Below are 7,942 nucleotides of genomic sequence, written 5' to 3'. Positions count from 1 at the left end.
AATTTCCTCCCAACATAAAATCAATACTTGGAAAGTTTAACAATTGTATTACTCCTTAGTTGTTACTAGATGTTACCAAATTTTATTTACCTGCAGGGTTCTCCTATAATTGGAGGAATGTCAAGATTTACCTGAGCTGCACAGCGTTTCCGATCATCTGTCGGCCATCTTGGTTTTGATGAATTTAAGTTGCGCCTACAACGGCTTACCAGAGGGGGGCAGTGTATGGCATGATACACGACTAGACTATCAAAACCTCTGCCTATTCACGTAAATGGCTTTTGAATAGCTGTCCACTGTAGTGACCACTAAGCGTGAAAGGGTTAATTATCATTCATTTGTAGGCTACTTGTAATTCATAACATTTAAATAGCGCCCCTTACTTACTTTCTTAGTTACTTGCCAATAATGCAAGACTTCCGCAACGCTATTTCCATTTAACGTTAAGCTCCTCAATAGGCAACAACTTCTGTTCATGACACAGTTTACGAGGAGACCCTGAATGCAACAGAAGCCCCTTTCCAGAGAGACAGCGATCAGACGAGAGGAGCTGTGAGGATTCCGTAAGTAACAAATCATTTACAGCAAGTTTTTTTTCTCCATACATGAAATTACTGTCTCACCATTACATGAAACGCTTATCTTATGTCTCATTTGCGTGAAATAACGTTACAATCGCCAAAGAAGTTCGAAAAAGTTCATCACCTCGTTTCCTCTTTCCTCTATAACGTTAGTTACGGTACTTTACCGTTATTAAAGTTACCCATCGAAATTGTTTGTGCTTTAACTTATAATGATAATGAGACTATGAAGTTATAACTGAGCTAACGTTACTTAACTAACCTATAACAACTAACTACATTCATTTGATCAAGTAGTTAAACTCTTAAATAGACGTCGTTGGTGTTCCCCTGGAAACTGAACGGTTTGCAGTCCTGCTGGTTTCATGCCATTCACAAGCCATTAACGTACGATAACTGACGTTGACCTCTGCGTCAGATGCCTCGCAAAGAGTGCACTGCACGAAAGATGCGTGATTGTGTCGGATTAATTTAGCTAATCAATAATTCAACTTGTGTTATTTATTAGTAGCTAACGTTTCAATAGTCAGTCGATAGAAAGCCGCTAACGTTTCAATAGTCAGTCGATAGAAAGCCGCTAACGTTTCAATAGTCAGTCGATGGAAAGTCACACGTTGGGCTTATTTAGTCTCTGCTGCAAGATAACGAAAAGGAAACATGTAAGTTAACGTAGGTTAAGTAAGTTAAACTACAAAGTTAAGCTAGTAAGTTAGCTGTCAAGCTAGAGGGACATGGCCCCATTTGTGTATTTGGGATAACCATAAGGCCAAGGGGAACTGACGAAAAAAAGCTCAGCTGTAATGTTTCTGAGAAGAAATTTTAAAGGGTCACATTAGTTATAAAAGTGTTATAATATCCCTGCAAACAGGAAAAAACTTTGGATATTTTAGCAAAAAACTCTCTGAGTTTTCAGATGCTTGATATAAAGTTAGTCAAACTATTACTTTAAGTTTATTAGGTGCACTTAACTTTCATTCTCAGTGAACAATAAAACAACATTTCAAACCATCTCAATTCATCCAGTTTATGACCAAGTGGCCAGCAACCGACAGGGAGTTAACAATCAATTTACCCTCTCAAATCAACACTTGACTTGCCTACAATAAAATCCATAGATATAAAACACCTCATAATGTTAGTTCAAACATTTATTATCACTTGTAAAAAGGCATTTTTGACAGGCCTACAATCTAAGAAAATGACCAAATATAAAACACATGCAGGTTGTCTTACCTTACACCTAGGTTATGCATCAAAAATCAAGGCTTCGACCACAGAACATCATGGTCAATCCCAAAGTCCAATCCCAAACAAAAAAACAAGACAGCCTCCTAATGATCCAAAAGCACAGCCGATTTCATACAGAGATACTGCAATAATTGCGGAAAGAATATCAGCAAATACCGTAAAACTTCAGTTAATAGTCAAGTCCCATAAAGCTGTCTACCCCGTTTACTGGCCAAATAAACACAGGTCTCGATTAAACCCCTGGTCGGGTTTTTGTAGAAGTTCTTTGGATGTATAAATCTTCTTAAACTCCGGGTCGCTCGCTTTAGCTGCTTAGATCGATAATACAAATATTAATGTTTAAACATATGTTCAGTATGTCAGTATGGACATGCTGCACATAGTTGGATCAGTTAGATTCTCCACAGTTTAATTTAGTTCAATTAAAAAAAGTCTAATTCTTATTTATTTACCGGTGTAACCAGCATGGTACAAGAGATGAATAAAAAAATGTGCCACGTCCTGTTACCTTTGAAGTGCTCCTTCACTATTAATATTCCTTTAGTCTGTAAGGATCCACCAGTTAAAAGAACCAAAACAGCTTTTCATAAAAATGAATCCACGTTGTGAATCCTGTCATGTGAAGTCCATCACTCTCTGTCTGCTAACCTCTGCCACACTTTTCTCATCCTGCACCGTGTTGTTGTTTTCGTTACGTTGCTGCCTACAAAATAAAAGTGCATAAGCCGTCTGTCGGAGCTAGATCAAATGAATGACGTGTATTTGATATTTTTATACAAGTATTGTTCTGTTTGAAATAAATAAACTGTTTCATAGTAGCCTATAGCACTTTTGTGCGAGAGGAATTAAAGGCCTGTACCATATGGACGCCTGTCCCAAATCAGATCAGTTTTTTTTTGGTGTGTTACTACAATGTCATGACCTCAGAGCTGTTTGCTTACTGGACAATTTGATAAGATGTAGTAGAGGCCACAGCGTTGTCAAGGTGAAGATAGAGGAGAACTTTGCAGCAGCTTATTGCTAGCTGTAGAAAAGCTTTGCCATAGATTTTGCAGTGTGGAAAATTGCTGTGTTGATAACCAAATACAAAGTGGTTTAACAAGAAATGCTAAACCTCGCCTAATATGATAGGTTAGTGAAGTGAGTCATTGGTTTTCTTGGGTGAATGCTGATGAATGTTTCCATTTCTTATTGTGACATCTGAATCAATCCTCGTAAATCAGTTTAGGCTTTTTCCTTTTTATGGTGAAACGCAATAACAGAGTAGAGTGAGGGTTAGACTAAACCCAAGTTTTAAGTATTTATAGCCTAATAAAACACTTCTTTTGTTGTTGTCCACAGATGGGCACTGTCTGGCTCTCCATTGGCTACAGCAGGGACTGCAGGGTAGCGTTCAAATTGTGTCAACAGCATTGTTATAAAATAACAGTGCTCTTTTGACTTTTTTGTTTCCCAGTGTAGGTGAAGATAGTGAAATTAGCAGTCGCAAGGACAGGGTGAGTGTAGCTGCAGGCGGCTACGAAGAAGGAGAGATCTGACGCGCGTTGCATAGACAGATGTGATAGGCACCACACTGATGAAATGAATACAATACATTTTATCTAACGGTAATGTCGTGAACAGCTGTACACAGTGGTGGAAGACAAAAGTATATACGGGTTACCAACTAAATTTAATTATTGCATTAAATTGCAGAAACATAATACTCTGCTGTTCCCCGCTCTGTGCAGTAAACTGAGGGCTGAAACTAGATGATTTTGGACAGTTAATTAGCCATGTTATCTGCCTCGGTAGCAACCCTATAGTATTTAATTCACCAGTGCCAAACATGCTAATAACTCTCTTAGCTTGTTGCAAATCTTCATTTCAAGGGTTACCTTGAAGTTAGATGAAGAGTGACGGGTGGTGCTCCGAGTCCTGTAGATGGGATATCATATTTGACGGCATATCATACGGTAGACTTAGTCTTTTGGGGGACAATGCTCAGGGTTCACCTCCTTCGGCCATCCTTCACACAGGTGCTGCTCGCACCAACCAGAGGGAGAGGCCGTGTAACTGTTCACAGCACACACCCAGCGGGATTCCTGCACTTTCAGTCCAGTGCTTGAAGTTGAAAGAAATAGGTGCCAGTCACCCCCCTTAGTAAATATTGTAACATTAAATACAAAGTAAAATGTTAATAAAATATTAATATATATTGGGATAGTCTGCCTGCCTGACATTCATTAAATTATTGTGCAAGAAAAATGCTCTACATGGTAGTTAGTCTGTGATTTGTTAACCATTTATGCAACAACAAGTTCAACATTTAAAAAGTTTGGTGATTGCATCACTTTGTGTTGCAAAGTGGTGAAGACGGGTGTGACGACTTTGAGCATTAAACACTTAATTTCCTGCATTCTGGAGACATTTTCTGCACCAAGTAATGGTGGAAATGTCTTTATTTATATGAAGGAAAACAAAACTAAGGTGGCAGGTGACAATAAAAAATATAATGGAATGGAATGCAGTAATCAGATTTTGGACAATGCATTTCTTTCTTCTATATTTTCTATATATTGCATGTTTTCTTATTGTGCATTGTTTCATTTTTTATTTAACATTTCTTGTTGCAAGTTGTTTTTCAAAACATTTTTAACAAAAACTTTCAAAAAGGGATGACGGCATCTGACTTTCGCCGACTTGATGGTCTAATGTGAGCTGCAGTTGACTGCAGAGGCGGGGTATAAAAACGGCGCCGTCAAGACGGACACATTCTACCTGCATCAGCTTGCTGTGAGCTGAGATCAATGACTGATCCCGCGGCATTTGCAAAGGTGCCGGAACTACATACCGGCCCACTTCAAGCACTGTTTCCGTCTTTCACAAGACGGCTCATACCGGGACAACGAACAGTTTTAGCAGTTTTGAAACCTTGACTTTTTCATAGCGCGGGATACCTTCAAACCGGTAACTGGCCCATGCCTAGTAGAGTTCAGCTTGTACACACACACACACACACACACACACACACTGATGGGAATTACATCTCTTTGAAGGGAGCCGGATCTTATGGCTCCGGTATTTTTTGAGAGCCAGCTTTGTCCGTAGTTGTTCTTACAACTTGTTAAGCTAATAGCGAATTTTTATGAACAAGCTAAAACAAAAGCTGTCATGTTTAGATGTTGTTGATTTGGTGATTAGTGCTTGCTTTTTGTGCTTCTACTATGATTAAGTTGGCTACGTAGTTAAATGTTTTCTTTTTTGTCTGTTTTAACTGTGTTTTTTGTTCATTGTGAGGGTGTTTTATTTTGAAAATTGAATGGATTCATTATGCTGTTCTGTGTCTGACTTCCTGCCCGGTTCGATCTGTTCTGTGCAGCTTGATTCACGTTCCGTCAAAAATAGACTAGCTACCTATTCGTCTGGGACGCCGTTTTGACGCGCTGCGGCTGCGTCTAGTGGACTCGCGTGCATTTACTAGAATGGCCGTGATTAGCCTTAGCAACGGCGGCGTAGCCATAACGCGACACAGGCGGATGTAATGGACTTTGCAGTTAATAAAAAGCAGGTGACATTAGTGGAATCATTTTCCCGTACTATCCCAACCCAAGTTTGTAAATCAGGTGTAATGAGAAAAAATTTTTTTAGGCCATATCTCCCAGCCCTACCTGCAGGGAAGAAGTGAGACTGTTAGTAATCGCCAGAGCTTTGTAGACACTGATGATGCAAATAGAGAATTTCTCCCCAGAGCTATGCTTCAGTGTTTACAGTGTGTTTCCCTCCTGAAACCAGAGCCTAGCAGCAGTCAAGTGCTCCCAGCTGAACACCCATATTAGACAAACTCTCACAACAACTAACAGTGGTTGCCTGGTCAAGCTATGATGCCACAAGGCACCAACTGTCATTTCCTCAGAATGCTTGTGGTTTACAGTTTGCTGAGACAGTTTCCTATCAAACTCTCCTCCCACTTGCCTGTGCTTTGATTTTTTAAAAATTGTTTTTGTCACACATCCCCACTTCAATATGACTGATAGGGTTGTTTGCCATTATTTTTCCCAATTTTTAAAATGAAAACTCAGGCTTTTGTTTTTTTCTCTACATTGTTGTGATTATTATCACCATACTAACAAAGTGATACAAAGTGAAAATTTGTTGGTGGTCAGAGAGTGTCTTACCCTACAGCATGGTCTTTTTTTTTAAAGATATTTTTGGGGCATTTTATTCCTTTAATAGACAGGACAGTGGCAGACAGAAGGCAGTCGACCAGGTTTCTCCACTTGTTTCTGATGCCTCTGCTGCCACGTTTGCAGGTGAGACTTGCGGGTAAGAGATTTGTTGTTGTTGTAGAGTAATACAGCAGCTGTATACAAAGTCAGCAAACAGCCTTTGTTTAAGCTGGGTATACACTGCAAAATTTTAGAAATGTAGTGTTTAATTCCACCTTACACTGTACAAGTAAATCGTCTGTAACTTAAATCCAAAGCTCACAATTTACATGCTCACGCTGTACAGTCCGATGGTCAGCCACAACCCGAGTGCTCACACTGTCAGTGCATAAAACGGCCTGTCAGTCTCTGCTGACCTGTCTGGCTATGGACAATTGTCAATAAAGATTTGTTTGAAAGCTTGGAGGCAGGTAGAAATTTGTTTGCTAGCAAAAATCTTAACAAGGCAGAAATGTACTGCCTTGATCATCTGTGTGCCAAAACGTCTCATAGAAAAAGAGGCACCGCTGTATATGTGGGCACCGGTGCAACAACATAAATTCATCCGACTGTCTGAAGGCCATTCAGGAGCAGTTGATTGGTCTCTCTCCCCCCTCCCCTCCGTACGCTGCATTGCAAACAAAGCTCAAATTCGACATTTAAGAGAGGGCATAATAGGGCATGCATATGGCCAAGCTGATTTTTGACAGCGCCCTCTGCTGGACCACAAAAACTTCAAATGCTCTGCTGTGCTTGGAGACTGTAGATTTTGTCAGCTATCATTACAGTTCAGTTATTACATGTTTTCCCCATAAATTTTTTTTTTCAAGGGTTTTCAAATAAAAAATGACAGCCCTAAAGTACAGTTTGAATTTTTTCTCATACTCCTTTCAAGACTCACGCTGTTGCAACATGGAAGTCAAAAAATAAGACCCATTTGATTTGAAGTATGTTTGCATATTAATATGCCAAGAAAAGGAGAAATTAAACTTGCTATGGGTACATGTCATACAATGTTTGCTAAGTTTTCCAAACACAAACATGTTTCCTCTTTTAGAAAATGGTAGATGCCAGCTATGAGTCAAATTAGTCCCTGCCTGTGGACTCGGCTCCCCCAGAGCAGCCGATCCCCATGTGACCGTTACAAGCAGGCCTGCTGCAGCTATGATGGATATGTGTATATCCTGGGAGGACGAGACAATAACTGTTTGAGGGACTTCTGGAGGTACAGCGTGGGTAAGGGCTAGATACACATCTGTTGTTCGATTTCTTTTAGTGTTGAATTCAAATCAACCATGTAATTGACACTGGCATAATTATTACAGTATTTTACAGGTGCTGGTCATATAATTAGAATATCATCAAAAAGTTGATTTATTTCAGTAATTCCATTCAAAAAGTGAAACTTGGATATTATATTCATTCATTACACACAGACTGATATATTTCAAATGTTTATTTCATTAAATTATGATGATTAAAACTGACAACTAATGAAAATCCCAAATTCAGTATCTCCAAAAATTAGAACATTACTTAAGACCAATACAAAAAAAGGATTTTTAGAAATGTTGGCCAACTGAAAAGTATGAACATGAAAAGTACGAGCATGTACAGCACTCAATACTTAGCTGGGGCTCCTTTTGCCTGAATTACTGCAGCAATGCGGCGTGGCATGGAGTCGATCGGTCTGTGGCACTGCTCAGGTGTTATGAGAGCCCAGGTTGCTCTGATAGTGGCCTTCAGCTCTTCTGCATTGTTGGGTCTGGCGTATCGCATCTTCCTCTTCACAATATCCCATAGATTTTCTATAGGGTTAAGGTCAGGCGAGTTTGCTGGCCAATTAAGAACAGGGATACCATGGTCCTTAAACCAGGTACTGGTAGCTTTGGCACTGTGTGCAGGTGCCAAGTCCTGTTGGAAAAT

At 39.7% G+C, this 7,942-nt stretch overlaps 1 protein-coding gene and 1 long non-coding RNA gene across 4 annotated transcripts in view; both read left to right on the top strand.

Annotated features, from left to right (window-relative positions):
* tsnare1 (T-SNARE Domain Containing 1) overlaps positions 1 to 7,942 on the top strand; it is a 187,238-nt gene that overhangs the window by 53,878 nt on the left and 125,418 nt on the right. The gene's annotated exons all lie outside the window — the stretch shown is intronic.
* On the top strand, positions 266 to 7,250 carry LOC123968480. 3 transcript variants are annotated; one of them, XR_006824468.1, is made up of 4 exons: positions 954 to 1,240; positions 3,171 to 3,215; positions 6,045 to 6,121; positions 7,074 to 7,250. It is a non-coding gene; the product is annotated as an uncharacterized LOC123968480 (long non-coding RNA). The 3 variants fall into 3 exon arrangements; XR_006824467.1 differs by lacking the exons at positions 954 to 1,240; positions 3,171 to 3,215 and adding an exon at positions 266 to 563; XR_006824466.1 differs by lacking the exon at positions 3,171 to 3,215 and having other exon boundaries at positions 962 to 1,240.

The sequence above is a fragment of the Micropterus dolomieu genome, linkage group LG03 (genome assembly GCF_021292245.1).
Source record: "Micropterus dolomieu isolate WLL.071019.BEF.003 ecotype Adirondacks linkage group LG03, ASM2129224v1, whole genome shotgun sequence".
Lineage (NCBI taxonomy): Eukaryota > Metazoa > Chordata > Actinopteri > Centrarchiformes > Centrarchidae > Micropterus > Micropterus dolomieu.
Note: the sequence above shows the minus strand (reverse complement) of the source record. Positions and strands in the feature narration are given on the sequence as shown.